Source organism: Lynx canadensis, chromosome B3 (genome assembly GCF_007474595.2).
Source record: "Lynx canadensis isolate LIC74 chromosome B3, mLynCan4.pri.v2, whole genome shotgun sequence".
Lineage (NCBI taxonomy): Eukaryota > Metazoa > Chordata > Mammalia > Carnivora > Felidae > Lynx > Lynx canadensis.
Window position 1 is genome coordinate 121,510,479 of NC_044308.2, and position 17,708 is coordinate 121,528,186.

The following is a 17,708-nucleotide window of genomic DNA, read 5'->3' on the forward strand; positions in this document are numbered from 1 at the left end:
AGAGCTTTCCAGGGAGAGCAAAGGCCCCAAGACAGGAGCGGCTGTGCAGGACCAGTGAACGAGCCTGTGCAGCTGGAGCTGAGTGAGGGGAGGAGACTGCTCGGTGTGAGGGGTGAGGTGAGAGGGAAGGGCCAGCCCAGGTGGGGCCCTGAAGGCCAGGATAGAACACGGGGTCTGGGTGAAGGGCGCCCTTGCAGGGTTTGGGCAGCAGAGGGCATACTCAGACATCTTTTGGAAGGGTGTTTGGGCCGCTGCTGCGTGAAGACAGACTTTAGGGAGGCGCCTGGAGAGTGTCCAACTTCAGCTCAGGTCATGATCTTGCATTTTGTGGGTTCTAGCCCCGCGTCTGGCTCTGAGCTGTCAGCACAGCAGGGAGCCTGCTTCAGATTCTGTCTCCCTCTGTCTCTGTCCCTCCCCGGCTTGTGCTCAGTCTCTCTCTCTCTCTCTCAAAAATAAATAAATCAAAAAAAAAAACTGACTTTAGAGACTCAAGGGCAGAATCAGGAGAGTCACTTGCGAGGCTATTACAATAACCCAGAGGTGAAGGGGGACCTGTGGAGGCGATGGGGTGGCAGAACCTTGGGTATATTTAAAGGTGGTGCCAACAAGATTCCCCCAGCAGATAAGATGTGGACTGTGCAGAAAGAGAGCCAAAGGTGACCCAAGGTTTGGGGCCCCGAGCACCTGGAAGAATGAAGTCTTCATCGCTGAAACAGAAAAGTCTCTGAAGGAGCAGATTCGGGTGTTGGAGGTGGGGAGAAGGAAAATCAATTAATTCAGGGGTTATTAGATGGTGCAGGGAGGAGTCACACGGGTCCAAGAATGGGCTCTGGGGGAAGCATCGGGACAGGGGTGTATGCTTGGGGGGAACTGGGTGTGGTAGAGATGGCATTTAGTGCCAGGAGACCAGCGGAGGCCCCTGAGGGGCTGAGCAGAGAGATGGGGGGGGGGGGGGCCAGGGTGCAGGGAAAGCGGCCAAGCCACAAAGACTCACTCCAAAACCTCTCCTAGGAACAGTGTCGGTGGGTGGGCAGGACAGGAGAGCTCGGACAGGCTGAGGGCAAAAGCGACAGGGGAAGAAAGGGACAGGAGGGGGCCCTAAATATCAAATCTCCCATCGGGGCCCCGCAGGAGTCCTTAGCTCGGTGCTGTCACACCAGCCAAAGACTCTTGGGCTGGGAGGGGACCAGAGGTGGTAAACCTCATGGTCTCCACGGCTGGGGTAGCTGCCCGCTACCCCTCCCCCACCCCCTCCCGAGGAACAAGTAAGAGGAAATAAACGAGAGCACATTATGAACTGTAAAGCTGTATACAAATGTGAGGGTTTATCAACATGCATTTGCCGGAATGTGAGGAGGAGGAGAGTCGGGGAGAGGAGGAGGGAGGGGGGAGGGGACCCTTCACTCAGCTACAGAAGCCCTCCTCTCAGAGCTCAGTTCAGTCAGGGCCAACCTTCCCTAGCTTCTCAACATGGCTTAAGGAAGACTAGATCGATGGTTCTCGACCGGGGGTGATCCCACCCCCTCACCCCGAAAGAACATTTGGCAACGTCTGGAGACGTTTTTTGGCCGTCATAGCTTGGGGAAGGGTGCATCGAGGAGGTAGAGGCCAAGGGTGCTGCCGAATCTGTGATGCACACAGGAACCCCGCTGTAGATGGAGTGTTTGTGCTCCCCCAAATCCGTGTGTTTAAACCCCAAGGTGGCAGCATTAGGAGATGAGCCTCTGGGGTGTGATTAGATCACGACGGTAGAGCCCTCATGAATGGGAATAATGCCTTTATAAGAGAAACTCCCAGAACGTTCCCTTGCCCCTCCACCATGTGAAGACACAGAGATGGCCATCTGTAAACCAGGGACCAGCTCCTCAGACCGCAAACGCGGTGGCACCTCATTATTCCAGCCTGCAGAACTGTGGAGAGAGAACTTCTGTTGCTTATACGCCACCCAGTCCACACTGTTCCTTTGTAGCAGTCTCAACAAACTGACACTAAATGGAGCAGGGGGCAGGCAGGTGCCCCTCCCTGTCTTCTAGTGAGAACTGACAATGCCTGGCCCTCGCTTTCCCAGCCTCCCTTGCAATGAGCTGTGCCCATGTGACCCAATGGGGTTCTGAGATGCGAAAGGCAGGCCACTAGGGGCTTCTGGGAAAATCTTTCCTCTTTGATAAGAGGAACAGGCACCGAGAGAGCCTGCCTTCCACTCTGCTCCTGGGCATGGCTGTTGAGGACGTGATGCTTCACATTGTGGCATCCGTCGTGCGAACTGGAGGGGCATCACCAAAAAGGCTGAGGGCAGCAGGGCAGAAAGATGGGACTCGCCCGACTTCAATGACATCACTAAGTTGCTAGGCAACCCTGCCTCACACTCGCCTGTGAAATGAACCAATAAGTGTCTTTCTGTCTTAGGCTTCTTTGAGTTGAGTCCTGTTACTTGTACCAAAGCATCCTAGGAGACACAGATCACCCTCCCCGTGCTTCCTGTGCACAGCATCACTGTGCGACCACTGTCTGGTGACACACGGCCCTCTCCTGCTGGACTGCGAGCCCCTGGAAGCCGGGACTGTGTTCCCATCTGCGATCTCCACGCGTAGTTAGCAACATGCCTGGCACAGAGTAGGGGCTCAGCGATATCTGATGAATACATTGAAAGAATGGAAGACGGAGTGAAGGGATCCCTGCTCTCAGCCCAGCTGTTGGGTTTCCTGTGAGCCACTCTGGGGGACACAGCATCCCAGCCGCCTGGCAGTGCCCGTGTGTAAACACGTCTGGGGTGAACGCCCACAGATGCCTGAGATGACAGAAGTATTGGCCCAGAGGTTGTGGCTCCAGCACAACTCCGAAAGCAGAAATTCCAAGTGCATGGGGAAATCCGAGGACTGAATCGTTCCATGGGGCCAGATTGGAAACATGCTGTAAACGCAGATGTTTCTTCTAGAACAGGCCTCCTTGCAGACACCCACCCCTACCCACCCACAGAGATAGACTCTTCCACCTGCCAAGACCCCAGCCTCCCAGGGCTAGGGAGGCAAGAAGTCAGCCAGGAACCAGCTGGCCCATGGGGTCTCCCACGAAGAAGGGGTCTTCCCAAGAGCTCAGTGGTAGGGACCCTGACCGGGGGTGGCGAGGGTGACAAAGCGTCATTCCTCCTCACCCCAAGCTCCTTCCATGATGCCAAGGTCAGTCCTGCCCCCTTTCCAGCCTCGACTGGGTGCAGAGCCCCGTTTGGGTTTGCTACAAGGACCCACGTCAGCTTGGCAGGGAGCCCTCAGTGAGAGCGAGGTAGTGTCGTCCAATGGTTAGGGCGCACGCTTTGTGTCAGGCTGGCCTATGCCGCAGTCCTCACTCAGCCGCCCCCTTCCTCCCTCCTTCCCTTCCTCTCTTCCTTCCTCCCCTTACCATCTATGAGGTCCTGCTACGTGCTGGGTGCTGCGTGTGGCAGGAGGGTGACAGCCTTAATCATCACAGTCGGCCAGATTGAATTCACACAGCAGCTCCACTGGGTGACACGGAGCTGAAACCACAATCAGGGAGGCTCACAGAAACAAACAGCCACCCGAACGTCGCCATGGTAGTGCTCCGGGACAGCATGGCAGCCGTGGGGACTGGCACCAGTCATTCAGTTAATCAGACTCTCATTACTGGGACAATAGGACCCACCTCCCGTGGCTTCTCTGAGAATAAATGAGACACCACCCACGGGCCACTAAGCCCGTCACCAGGCCCTAAGTGCCTCCTGATGGGAGGAATGGTGGCCACAATCAGCCTCCACTTCAGGAGGCTGATTGCAGGCCTGGAAACCTGGGGACGAGGCTGCAGAAAGGGGGTCTTGCAGAGGCTTGCGCCCACGGGGCCTGCCAGGGCGGAGCAGCGCTGGTTTCTGTTCCCTTCAGGCCCACCTTCCCTCTGGCCGGGCATTGTCACGCAGCCAATGGGTGGGTTCCAGTCCCCGGGCAGGGCCTGCCTGCTTTCCCTGACCTTGGCCGAACTTCAGCTCCTGGAGTCAAAACAGTATTCCGGAGTCAGTACACTCCTGGACCCAGGTCCCACCGCTCCCCTGGCTCGGGACGCCACGGCCCCAAGGGCAGTCACCCTGCCAGCTGGTAGCTGAGCCGGCTACTGTGCAGAGGTGACAAAGAATGAAGCAACTTGGCCACGTGGAGGCCTGGTTTGGAGCTGGCAAAGCAGCCCTGCAGGCCTCTGCTCCCTCCCCTCGGGAAGGACGGCTGACTGACGGGGACCTGACCTCCCACCCAGAGCTCTGGGGCTCGCACATGGGCAGCTAAGGGGAGCCCCTGAGCCCTGCTATCACTGCCGGCCCTCCCTCGTCGTCTCAGGTGGGTGGGACTGCATGGGATCCTGAGGCTCCAGTCTCCTTGCTGCCTCAGTTTTCCCAGGTGGAAGGTCAGCATGGGAACAGCCAACCCACCATCCTCTCTGCAACAACACAGTGAAGATCCAGAAACTAGAGAGGGCCTCCTCTCTTGGCCAGATGGAGTATGTGTTTTCAGAAGAGTGGAGAGATCGAGAACGGCTCTGACTTCAACAGGTTGCCCGTAAGTCCGAGAAGAAAGAAGGGCAGGGGCCAGGAGAGGACAAGCCCCTCCTCCTTAGGCCCTGGTTGCCTCTTGCACAAATGAGTAGTGGGGAGCACTGGTGACCCCCCTCAGCTGGAACTCGCCATTGCAGGAGGCTTCAGTTCTGAGGCGGCAGGCGGAGGGAAGTGGGGCAAAGAGGCAGGAGGTGGTGAGGCCTCAGAACCAGGAGAAAGTCTCCTCTAGGTCCTTAGCCAGCAGGACCAGCCCAGGCCTGCTCTGGCCTCTGGTCTCCAGCCAGGAAGTAATTCAGAAATTCCTCCAGAATGCTGCCAGGGCCTGCTCGCCTTGCCCCCGCCACCCCCTCCACCCCCCCCCCCAGCCCCCCGCCCGAGCCTGCTTGGACCAGGCAGACTGCTAGTTTCCATCCCCCAGAAGCCTGCCAGGGACTCCTGCGGCCTCCCTACCTCACTCACAGCTGGTCTGGGGTCAGACGGTGCCGGGAAAGAGCTGGCCGGAGGGGAGTGGCCCTGCATCCTGGGCCAGGGCTGGGGAGAATCCAAGCTCCCAGAAGAGGGTGGAGAGGGGGCCCAACCCTGTGTGTGTTGTGCAGGGGGAAAGAGGGAGGCTCAACCTCCAGGATCTGCCAGGGCCCAGCCTGGAGCCTGGCCTGGCTGTCAGAAGCTGGGCCCAGTGCCGTCTGCCCTCCCTGGCAGGGACTGGCCAACTTAGGCAGAGGCCAGGAGACTGGGCAGGGCCTGCCTCAACATCCCCACCTTCTGTCCCTGAGGCCACCGAGACTCCCTCCTTGGCATCTCCCGGGATCCCAGGCGGCTAATCCCCTCCCACGAAGATGTCCCAGGAGGCCTGGAGAGGGCGGCCTCCCTCACATCAGGTTTTTGTCCTTCACACTTGTGGGAAGTTCGGGCTTGGCCCACCTGGAGTAAAACCCCAAGAAAAGGGCAAGGGAGGGATTCGGTGTAATCGGCGGTGAAGATTTGCTTTTGTCAGGGGGCAAGAACCTAGGCAGAAGGGTAGATGAACTTAATCTGTTCAAACTTGGGTCCCGGCCGGGCTTCCCAGCAGCAGTCCCGGTTCTCAAGGCTCACAACCACCTCCTGCCCCCTTCCTTCTCCCGGCTCAGGCTGGCGCTGTGGCTCCCGGGCTGCTTCCCTCCATTTTCGCAGATAGGGAAGCAGAAGCACTGAAACGCCGGGTGACATCAGCAGCTCGTGGTAGGACAGAGCGAGGCCTCTGCTGCCAGCTTCCTGGAGGCCCTCCCTGGACAGCTCAGCAATGGCCCAAAGCCGAGCGGAGGTCTGGACTCAGATCTCAGCTTTGCCGCTCGCTGGCCTCGGGAGCTCGGGCCAAACACTTGACCCCCAGCTGCAGCTGGCTTCCCTATAAGCAGGAGCGCACGGCCCCTTCCTGGGGTCACTGTGAACACAACCTCAATAAGGCTCATGAGGGGCCTGGCGCCAGGCCTGGCTGCAAGGGAAGCCCTTGGTCAACTGATACTAGCCCTTTCCATGGTGGTAACTCTGCCCCGGACCCAAGCTGCGTCCCCCACATCGCCCAGTGTCAATTCCAGGCCTGGTTCTCAGACGTAGGGTGTTATCAAACTAGAAGGGGATCTGGACAGGTCCTTGCCAGAGCTTCCCAGGCCCGGCTGCAGCTCTGGTCACCAACACAGTGAGTTGTGTTTCCCTCCCTTGCCTTGCCTCAGTAGTGAGGCCGGCTACCACGGATGCCGATCAAATGTCAACTGTCCCTGGAGGCCCAGTATGAGCTCCTTCCATTGTTGAAAGAATGCTAAGCACCTTGATTCATGTCCTGATCTCTCAAATCTGCAAGAGCTGCAGGACACAAATCTTCACTCCTCACCTCCTTTAATAAGAGGAGGGCGCCTCTGGACAGGCCTCCACATCCGCAGGGCTTTTGAGGGTCTGAAAACAAAGCACGGTCCTCTGCTCACCCCAGACGACAACTCTGCCAGTTGTTCTTGCCTGACCAGAAGATCCTTGGCCTTCTACGGCCCCCTGGTCCTCTGACCTCCACCACCTCCACCCACCTGCTTAGAAACCTCAACTAGCTCCCTGACTCAGTTTCCCCTAAGCTGATCTTCCCCCTAAACGTGCACATCTCCTGATTTGGCCTCTGCTCCTGCCTGAGGCCTGACCCCTGGTCCCAGACCTCCAGCCATGAGCTCTGCACATCAGACGCCCCCCCTCCCCTGCACACCACACACACACACACACACACCTGCTGACCACTCCCACCTCTCACCAGATCTTCCTGACCTTCACCCCTAGTCACTAATCCAGGACCCAAAGCCTCTGCAAAGTGCCCCCTAATCCTTATCAGGAACTTCTGGAAAATTCAGGGCATCTTGAGTGCATTCACAGACCAGGCCAATTCATCACCAGGTGCACCTGGGGGTTAACTGTGTGGGCACCAGTGACACTTGCCCCATCCCCATTCTTTTTTTTTTTTTTTTTTTATGTTTTTTTCAACGTTTATTTATTTTTGGGACAGAGAGAGACAGAGCATGAACGGGGGAGGGCAGAGAGAGAGGGAGACACAGAATCGGAAACAGGCTCCAGGCTCCGAGCCATCAGCCAGAGCCCGACGCGGGGCTCGAACTCACGGACCGCGAGATCGTGACCTGGCTGAAGTCGGACGCTTAACGACTGCGCCACCCAGGCGCCCCGCCCCATCCCTATTCTTAAGGACACTGCCCTACCTGGAGTTACAATCATGCTCCTGTCCATGTACCCAATTCCAGGGAGAGAATGTCTCTGTTCTTGCCGTGTCTCACTCTGGAAAAGCCCCCAAAGCCGGGCTGCTTGCGCTCCCACTGACACAAACCATTTTTAATAAGAATTCTTCTCGCTATAATTTTCCACATTCCCTTCCATTTCTGCCTCTAGTTTCTACATGGCTCAAGTGTGACAGGAATCCTCGTATTACCCCCACCCCGGATGCCTCTAGGTCCTAGCACTTGGGACATGACCCTCTCCCTGGAGATGAATCATAACTCACGGACCCCTCCACTGCCCTGCAAACAGATTTCTAGAAGGCCTTCCTGCACAGACAGGTCTTCAGCGGAAGCTGGGACCCTGCTACACAGGGTCAGCTCAGCCTGGCTCCAAGGCTGTGCCCTCTCCTCACCAAACTCCGCCACCTGCCCGAGACTCACTCCTCTCCGACTGTGCCCCCCCTACAAGAGATCCTGTCCTTGATCCTTCCGCATCTGAGACATTTCATAATCCTCTCCTGTCTCAACACAACCCGTGCGGAAGCCCGCCTGACAGATTCCACTTTACCCTCCTCTGGCCATGTTTTTGTCTCTCCCACGTCTTGTTTCCTGGATGGCATCCTTCTGGCGCAGGGTGAAAAGCGAGCGCGGAGCACTGGAGGTAAGGCTGGCGGACCTCTCTTTCTTTCCACGAATTCAATGGGAGGCCTGCCGAGGGGCGTCTTTCGTGTCCATCCATTCCCACACCTTCCCGTCTCGGGGAAAACGCTGCTGCTGCCAAGCCCCGCGTCGTATGTTTACTCCCCAAGATGACGGACGTAAAGATATTTTGGAAAGGAAAAGTACTGCTCTCTTCTTAACCATGGTAATGGCATTTCCCCGTCGCCCCTGACCAGAAACAACCCAGTGAATGTCATGATTACACACGTCCTGTGCAAAACTCCATGGTGAGTGGCACCTCAAGAAACACAAAGATGTCCAAGATAAAGTCCCTGTTGGGGGCGCCTGGGTGGCTCAGCCCGTTAAGCATCTGACTTCGGCTCAGGTCTCGATCTCACGGTTCATGAGTTCAAGCCTCACGTCGGGCTACACTGACAGCGTGGAGCCTTCTTTGGATCCTCTGTCCCCCTCTCTCTGTTCCTCCCTGGCTTGCTCTCTCTCTCTCACAACATAACTAAACAAACAAATAAATAAAAATAAACATTAAAAGAAAAAAGTCCCCATCCTTAAAGTGTCTCTTAGTATATTCTAGGACACAGACTCTTATGAAAACTATGAAGTGGCCCCAGAAAAATGCAGCCTCCCCAATGTTGCAATTTCAGGGGTTCTGCTGACCCTCTGTAGACCATCCTTGGACCTCCCACGGGTACATGCCCACAGGATTAGGAATCCATCCTCCGGGCAGCTTACAATCATCCATGGAAGAACACCAGATGGGAATTTCGAAGGAATGTGGGCATGAGGCCAGCCCTGTGAGAAGCAGAGCACTGTGGGGTGGTAGTGGAGGACGGCATGACTGTCCATGGACAGGACTAGGAGGAGCCGGAACGGGCTGGCCGAGCTAGACTCAGCACTGGGGCGGGGAGGCCACAGTTCGAATGCAGTGCTGCTGAGCATTTGGGGTCCACCCTGAGCTGAGAGGAAAGCAGGAGATAACAGGCCCAGAAGACTCTGCAGGGCTAGAGAATTCCAGGTTGTAGTTGCAAAAAAAGACATCTCTGGGGGCACCTAGGTGGCTCCGTCAGTTAAGCCTCTGACTCTTGATTTCGGCTCAGGTCATGATCTCCGTGAGTTAGAGCCCCGAGGCAGGCTCCGTGTTAACAGCATGGAGCCCTGCTCGGGATTCTCTCTCTCCCTCCTCGCCCCCTCTCTCTGCCCCTGCCCCCTCTTAAAAAAAAAAAAAAAAAAAAAAAAAGAAAATCTCTATCTAGATGTTCTAGTGGAGAAGCTTGGAAAGCTTATTAGAGTGCAACTAGCTTTCTCCCAAGTTCTCAAACTTCAGTGTGCATCAGAATCAGAGGGGCGGGAAGCCTATGAAAAGTGAAGGAATAAGCCCTTCCCCTTTGGTCCGAGGGCCCGGAGATCTGCATTTTACAGCACCCAAGTGGTGCAGCTAATCCACAGACCAACCGTATTCCCTTGGAGAGGGCGGAAAAGCTCCCACATCCACAAGGATTCATCTGTCACGGCTCTCTTTCCCTCGAGGTGCAAATCACAGATCAGCAACCCAACATGGCCCACATAATTTGCCACCCCTTCCCATGGGAAAGCCCCTTGCCTCCTGGCCCGTGGGACTTGGGGCTTTGATGAAAAAGTGGGGGCAGGACCACCTGGCTGGCCTTGCTCTCGGGGACTGGGGGCGCTAGGAGTGACGTTGCCGCCAGCGCCCCAGGACGGCCAGCTCAGCAGGGTGGGGGGAGGGGCTGCCTCCTCCCCTCCAACCCCTTCCCCTCCAGCTGCCACACACCAGCCCTTCCCCTCTGGTCCCACCCTCACCTCAGCCTGCGCTTTGGGAGCACACAGTCTGTGTCCTCACTGGGCCTCTGGAGCTGGGACCGGCAGGGCTGAGCCTAGGACCAGGATTGGAGGCAGGGGGGTGCCAATGAGGAAGGGGAGCTGCTCAGAGCGAAGCGGCCCTGCCTGGCTGTGCCTGGGGAAGCCCGCAGGCAGACAGAGGATCTGAGGCCCATGCTGCTGTGAACTGCGCAGGGCAGAAGGGGGAAGGGTCACAGAAAGGGGCTCAGACACTGCCAGACCAGGGATCACCTCGATTTAAAGCCTGAAGACATGGAAGGCAGCAGGTCCTGTCACTTTTGGAGATGAGGCTTGGTGGCAAGGAAAGTGGGGATTTGCCACTCTCCCTCGCCCACCCCACCCCCGCCACCCTCCTTCCTCCCTCTCTACACCCCCTCCCCAACACTTGCTTGGGAGAGAGAGGGAGGAATCACAGGGTTCTATCAAAGCCTTTAGGACTCATCTGGTCCAGTGCCCTCATTTTACAGGTAAAGAAACTGAGGCCCAGAGAGGAAAGACTGTGTTGTCCAAGGTCACGCGGCTTACTGGAGACAGAGCTTGAACCCAGAACCCCTAACTTCCCTCAAATGGCCTTTCCTCAACCCTGAGACAATAGGTCCCACGAGGGGAGATATTCAAATATTTTAATGACCCCAGCAGCACAGCCTCAGCACTCAGAAGGGCACTGTCCTTGGCAGTGGGTCAGGGTCCTGGAGGCCCCAGAGATGTCCCTGTAGTTGTGGGATCTGGGAGATGTCCCAGAGTTCCCAGGGAGAGTGACTGGGACAGTGGTGGGGGGTTTGGCGGGGAGGTTTGGGCAGCTATGTACCAACTGGAATGTAAGTATTTCAGTCTCAGCAATGCTGTACCCATTAAATGCCAGCCAGGGAGCCAAGGGTAAAAGAACCCCGCTCCCCCTTTAGAACAGGTCTCTTGGGAGGGGACTTCCCTCCCTCAGTGAACTGAGCCCCTGGCTTGCCAGGAACAATCGGTACCCCATTTGCATGGGGTGGGGGAGGGAATGAGAGAAAATCAAATGACGGGGACCAAACTTTAGCTTCTGGACACCTGGCCCAGGTCACCCAACAATGGACGATGCAAACCCCAGTCTTTTCCCTGTGGCCAGCAGCTTTGGTGCTAAACCTGGAAACGGCTGACAAAGTGGGTGTTTTCAGCTCTTGGCAGCTGCAACATCGCCATTTGGCTGCTCAGGGGGTACAGAGCAAGACCGTTGAGGGCTCCTCTGCGTCCTCGACACCACAGGGTACCCAGAGCCTGGGTGACCCAGCTCAGCATCGGGAGCCCCTTCAAACTCTGTGATTCAGCAGGGTACAGACACCTCAGGAGGGGTGAGTCTACAGTCCTACAGAAAATGAGGGCACAGACGGAGCGGGCAAACTTTCACCCCTAGAGAGCGAGCAAGGGAAGAGGAAGGGCACAGGCTTTGGCATCAGACCAACAGTGCGTAAATCCTGACTCAGCCCCTCGCTGGTTCCTGCGAACTTGACTCATTGAGTTGTCTGTAATGGGAGCAATCATACTGACCTCACAGGTCACGGTGAGGAGCAAACGCTGTGCATAGTCCTCAAGTGACATGGTGGGTTCACACATGGCATTTGTCAATCGTGCTTCATGACTTTTATATTCTACGCAACATCCATCGTCTGTACGTATGGAGGTGACGTGGAGTCTAACAAGGTTCTTTTTTTTTTTAATTTTTTTTAATGTTTTTATTTAGTTTTTAGACAGAGAGAGACAGAGCATGAGCAGAGGAGGGGCAGAGAGAGAGGAGACACAGAATCCAAAGCAGGCTCCAGGCTCTGAGCTGTCAGCACAGAGCCCAACGCAGGGCTCGAACTCACAAACAGAGAGATCGTGACCCGAGTCAAAGTCGGACGCTTAACCGACTGAGCCACCCAGGCGCCCCGTGAGGTGCGCGTTATTGAGGGACGTATTACTGCAGCTCCCCCACGGACTTGTCACTCTCTCCTTCCCCGGTGACCAGAAAGGATCCCCTGCACCTTGCAGAAAAGAATCACAGGAGACATCTTAGCTTCTCACCTTGTAAGAAGGTCCCTTTGCTTTCGGAGCAACATGGGGACACCAGGGGGGTTGTCCCCCTGCTCTTTATCCAAACATAAGTGGGCCTCCAGCGTCTGCCCTGCTGAGGTTCAGTGCAGCCGGGAAGAGGTGAGAAGGGCCAGGCATAGCGCCCAGATGTTCGTTGTATCGTTGTGTTACTGCCCACACCCAGCCCAGATGTTCATTGTCTCACTGCAGCTGCTTTCTTTCCCTCTGACCTGAAGACCTTCTCTCTCCGGGGGGTTGCTGGGAAAAGGGGCAAAGGAAGGGGTCTTGCCTGATCACATCCCCCAATCATTTTATTTTTAACCTTTTACAAATGCAAAAGCCCCAAGTTTATTCATCTTGCAGCTGGCTGGCTGAGGATTCCTGGGGTAAAATCACCCTAAAGCTGGCGCTTGCCCGGCACCTTATAGCCCCGCGAGAGGGCTGAGTGTAAAACCTCCTGTGGAAGCCAGGCGGAGAGGTCAGTACCCGCCAGTGTCCCCTGAGCCCAGAGTCAAGTGTGCACTGCGGCGGGGGAGCTGGGGGCTGCCCGCTTCCTCTCCCAAGGAGATGGAGAAGGTGACCGTCACTCTCAGTTCTGCCCCTGCTCAGCTTTCCGTAGCCTGCGCTGGCCCAGCTCCTTTCAGACCAACACCTAGATCCCACTCTGGTTCTTCTCCTCCCCACTCATTGGAGGCCTGCACGCCCTGGTGCAGAATGGGGGCTCAGCGTCAGACAGACTTGGCCTTACCTGCCTCTCCCAGCCACCACCTGTGTGACCTCGGCAGGTTGCTTAAAAGTGGAGCCACAGTTTGCTTATCTGTAAAATGGGAGCAGCACTCACCCTCCCAGGGTTGTGAGACAGACAAGATAGTGCACGTAAGGTGTTGAGCCCAGTGCCTGGCTCAGAGTCAGACAAGGGTAGTTATTTTTATTCTTATTATCATTGCCCCATCACGGCAGGGAAACAGGTTAATAAGCTACCCCCTAACAGAGTCATTAAAGGAGGCCTGCTGGGCAGCTGTCCAGATACTAAACCAGGAGGAGGCTCACATTCTGGGTGCTAAAACATCACGGGTCCTAACACGACTGAGCAGGCTGCCTTCTCCAGCACCTCTCCAGGAAGGAGCCTCAGGAGACCACAGGCCCCACTGGGACAAGCTGCCTAGGGCCAGGGAGAGACTTTCACCAAGGAATATGCTCCATCCCGAGCCACCTTCCAAAGAGGATAGTCTGGTCACCGGCAGGGCATTCACTGAGGAAGAGGGGTCGACGACCTGGGGGCAGGACCAAAGCGCCAAGGAGAGTCCAGGAGAAACTGAAGCCTCTGCCAGCCTCCTTCTCCTACCCCTGCGCCCCAGGCAGGACTCAGCCTCTCCTCCGAACAAATGTTGAACAAGTACTTAAATAACACAATGTGTAGGCATCCTGAAGAATGAACATGCCAGGACACCACTCATCCCAGCTTGGCCTGCCTGATTCTCCAGGGGCTTCTCCCAGCAGGAGCATCAGACACCAGGATGTGGGCGAAGCCCGGAAGGGGCAGGGGCTGGGGGCGGTTGGGAAGGAGCGCTCTCAAAGCCCCACTCTTTGGCCGTCTTCTCTGAAGCTTTCGCCACCTCGCTCGCTGAGGCTCTCTCTCTCTCTGGAGCAGGGCTGCTCGAAGCGTGGTCTGGCACGCCGTGCACGCTGCTTGCTCAGATCCAGGATGAGAGAAGTCCGAGAACCGTCCCCAAGCATTTAGATACTGTCACAGCAATTCGACAGAACGGTTTTATGTCAGTTGAATCTAATAAAAAAAATTGGGGCGGGGGGCGCCTGCTGGCTCAGTCGGTAGAGCATGTGACTCTCACTCTCAGGGTTGTGAGTTCAAGCCCCACGTTGGGCATGGAGCCTACTTCAAAAAAAATTGGCTTGTATTTTATGTCCCTTGTTCATTTCATTTTCTTCCAGCAATTCTTTTGTGTTATGTTTTACAAAAGAAACGGCTCGTCATTGATACACATTAGGAAAACAATTGGCCCGTGACCACAGAAAGTTGGAGAAGCTCTGCTCCAGATGTTTTTTCCTTCTTCGTCTTAGAAACCCTCACGTCAACGCGGTACGTTAAAATGTGCCACTTGGGGAGCGGGTGCCCAAATGGGGCAAAACGCCCAGTCCCAGGACCCAGCAACATACCTGACCCGGTCACCTCCCTCCCCTCCCTGATCTGCCCAGCTCAGAATTTCCCCCTGGACAAGTGCTCCCCGGGGTCCGTTCACAGCCCTCTGTCCTCCCCTGGAGCCCACAGGACTTGCTGTCTCCACCACTCATTTGGCAATTTCGCTAATTAAAAAAGTTTTTGAGTACAAAGCTTTATGCTATGGAATGAAACATGGGCCCCATCCAGCTGGCCTCCGTGTGTTGCCTCTTGTGGCTACTTTTCAGCCTCTGTTGCCCACGCATGGCTGCCTGTGTGTGGAATCTTGCACTCCCAGCTCCCGGCTCCAGGGGTGCCAAGCCTACCTCCCACCCTTAACGCTTGGCCTTGCTGGGCACCTGGCGCTGCAGGAGGCAGGTGCACATATATGGATAGACTCACAGGGGAACTGCCGAGAGGGCTGGCCACGTGGGGAAAGGGAGGCCGAGAAACTCCTTTCTCTTTCTTCCGTGTTTATTTGCAAGCACCAGGGCATTTTCCTTTTGCTTTGAAGCATGCTGATTTTTTTTTTCTTTAAGTTATACATGCAGAGGGTAAAAAATTCAAAACCTGTAGAGAGGAACAATAGGAAGGTTATGGGCAGCCCGCCAGCCCAGGACCCCATTCCAGAGACCACTGCTCGCACCCCGCCTTTTCCAGGGTGTCCCGTGCATCTGCGGGCACTTTAGTGAAGATCTACCGCGTTGTTTTCGCGCCCATGAGAAGGCACCACAGCCCTCCTGCACTTAACAATTGGCCCATGACCACAGAGAGCTGGAGAACTCTGCCCCAGATGTTTTCCATCTCAGTCTTAGAAACCCTCACGTCAGCTTAGTACGTTAAATGTGCCACTTAGGGAGTTTGTTCCGTTTTTAACAACAGATCCTGCAGCCCAGCTACCCATTCTGGTGTGCTTTTCTCAGTCTTTTCTCACAGACCTAGAGCTAGAAGTTTCCTCAGAAACCTGCTCTTCCAGGGATGCCCACGTGGGGCCTCGGGAGCAGAGCAGATGTGTTGGAGTCACCTGACCCAGGTCTGGGCCCGCACCCCGGACCAGGGGTGAGTGGAGGGTACTTGGGAATCGGGGTGTCTTTAAGACTTCTCAGCCTGGGAATTTCGGGGGAACCTCACGCCCTCACGCCAGATTTAGGACTGGCAGATTGCCTACAAGTGAGGAAAGCGAGGCTCAGAGAAGGCAAAGGATTGCCCAGGTTACACAAAAGTTGGTGGCAGGGAGACTCCCAGCCTGGGGTGTTGTATTCGCCCCTGCGTCAGGCCTGAGGGCCTGGGTGAGTTCCCAAGGACTGCCTATCCCATGACTGCAAACCGCATGGCTCAAGACAACAGAAATTTATTCTTTCGCAGCTCAAGAAGCCAAAAGTCCAAAACCAAGATGCTGGCAGGGCCATACTCCTCCTAAAGGCCCCAGGAGGGCATCTTTCCTTGCCTCTTCCAGCTTCTGGTGGTTCCTAGCGTTCCTTGCCTTGTAGGCACATCGCTCCAATCTCCACCTTTGCTGTCACGTGGTTCTTTCCTGTGTGTCTCTGTGTGTCTTCCCTTCGTATAAGGACACTCACCATTGGATTTAGGGCCCATCCCAAATCTGGGACAGATTATACCTTATATAAATTATACCTTAACTTAAAACATCGGCGAAGACCCTATTTCATATACTGGGGTTCCAGGTGGACGAGAATGTGATGGGGACATTATTCAGTCCACTACAAAGCCTTCTTTTGTAAGCAGTTCCTTGGGCAAACTAGAGGCCTGTTTTGAGCCCCCAACTCAGCCGCAGGCTTCCGGCAGCCTAAATCTTGGGTGCCGGTGGGCCCAGAGAGGCACCTTCAGGCCGGGAGCTGTGCACCCAAGTTGCTGGGCATAGTGACCCAGATCCCTGCGCCAGGCTGGCCCCCCCACCCCCAAGCACTGTGGGGGTGAGATGCTCACAGCTGACCCCTTCTTCTGAGAATTGCCCCCGGCCTACTGGAGCTGCACAGCCTGAAATGCTGGTTGTTTCCTGACTGAGGCAATGACTGACCAATACTGGGACACAAAAGGCCAGTCTCCTTGCCTCACGATGTGACCGATTTCGTGGCGCTGCTCCTACTCCAGAGCTCCCCCAAAAAACAGCTGAGGCCGTACCTCAGCCGAACACACCAAGATGCCAAGATCTTCCCTGCCCCCTCCTGCTCCCCTCACTCCCCTGGCAGTCACCTGAGAGCCCTCCCTCAAAAACTCACGTGTGCAAGAATCCCCACCTCACTGCTTCTAGGCAACCTGACCTAACCTGACAGTGGGGCAATGAGGCTGTGTGCGACCGGGAGGGGAACAGAGAGGGTGGCTCTCCTTCCGGAGTCAGCAAGCCACACAGCCTTCCTCACCCAGCTCTCCCTCTACATTCACCAGGTAGGCACACCCTGGGTACCAGGCGCCAACCGGGAAGAGAGGGTAGAATGGGCACAGCAGAGGAAGAAGGGGTAAAATAAATGGGTTTCACCATGGAGCTTGTCATAAGGAAGTCAGATGCACAGACATGCGCTGACTTGAGAGCAATTACAGGATAGTGCGTGAGCATGCCCAAACCAACCAGTATCTCCTGGTTATCTCAAGGACAAGTCACAAAGGGTTTCTGAGCAGGAATCCATTGCTACGTACTCTCGCCACCCTCCCCCTTTGGTTTATGTTGTTAGTTCAAATCCCAGGAGGTGAAGGATCAGTGGTGCCAAGGGTCGGTAGGGCTCACGATCGACCAGCACCCAAGCTACTCTTGTTAGTTAATTTGTTGGGACGCTAGTTAGTTAGCTGGTTAGTTCGAGAAAGAGGGAAATGTGGGTCAGTCCAGGCAGAGAGAACAACATGGACAGGGGCCCAAAGACATATGCATGGCCCGGTTAGGGCAGTGCCACGAGTTCCGCGTGGGAGCGTGAGAAGTGTTGCTGGAACAAAGCCCTGGAGTGAGGCCAAGAGACCAGGTGGGATAGAGGGGGCCTTGAGTGCGAAGCAAAGGAGTTAGGATTTCTCCTTGAGAGTTGTGAGTAGGCACAGCAGCAGAATTTTAGAAGGAAAACTACTTGATCATAGGCTAAGCGGGTGCAGGGGATTAAGAAGTACAGCACAGCACAGCACAGCACAGGGAATATAGTCAATAATATTGTCAGATACTTATTGTGATGAGCATCTTGTAATGTACATGTGCTGCATCACTACACATTGTACACCTGAAACTAACTTAATATCATATGTCACCTCCTCACCTATACTTCAAGTTGAAAAAATGTTAAGTACTTGCTCAGATTTTCATTTTAGATAGATTACTTTGGCCGTGGCTTGGAGGGTAATTCCATTGTTAGAAGTAAGTCCATAAGTCCAGCCTATACTCAAGGGGAGAGGAGTCAGCCTCCGCCTTTCGGAAGGAAGAGCGTCAAAGATTCGTGGACATGTTTTGAAGAGACCATAGGGCGTGTTTAGGAGACTATAGGAGTACTCCAGGAGAGAGATGTCACGGCCTGAGCCACAGCAGGGGCAGTGGAAACAGAGAGGAGAAGTGTCTTGAGAGTTATTCTTATGGGCTGGCTCACAGGTGCAGGGAACTGTGATGAGTCAGGAGCCAGTTGGCAGGAGCCGCCTCGGCCACAGGACCCTTCACATGCAGGGGCGG

At 55.5% G+C, this 17,708-nt stretch overlaps 1 non-coding gene across 1 annotated transcript; it reads left to right on the forward strand.

The window, feature by feature from the left end:
• Window positions 1-13,685: 13,685 nt before the first annotated feature.
• On the forward strand, window positions 13,686-13,759 carry TRNAE-CUC. Its single transcript has one exon. It is a non-coding gene; the product is annotated as a tRNA-Glu (tRNA).
• The last annotated feature ends 3,949 nt before the right edge of the window (window positions 13,760-17,708 follow it).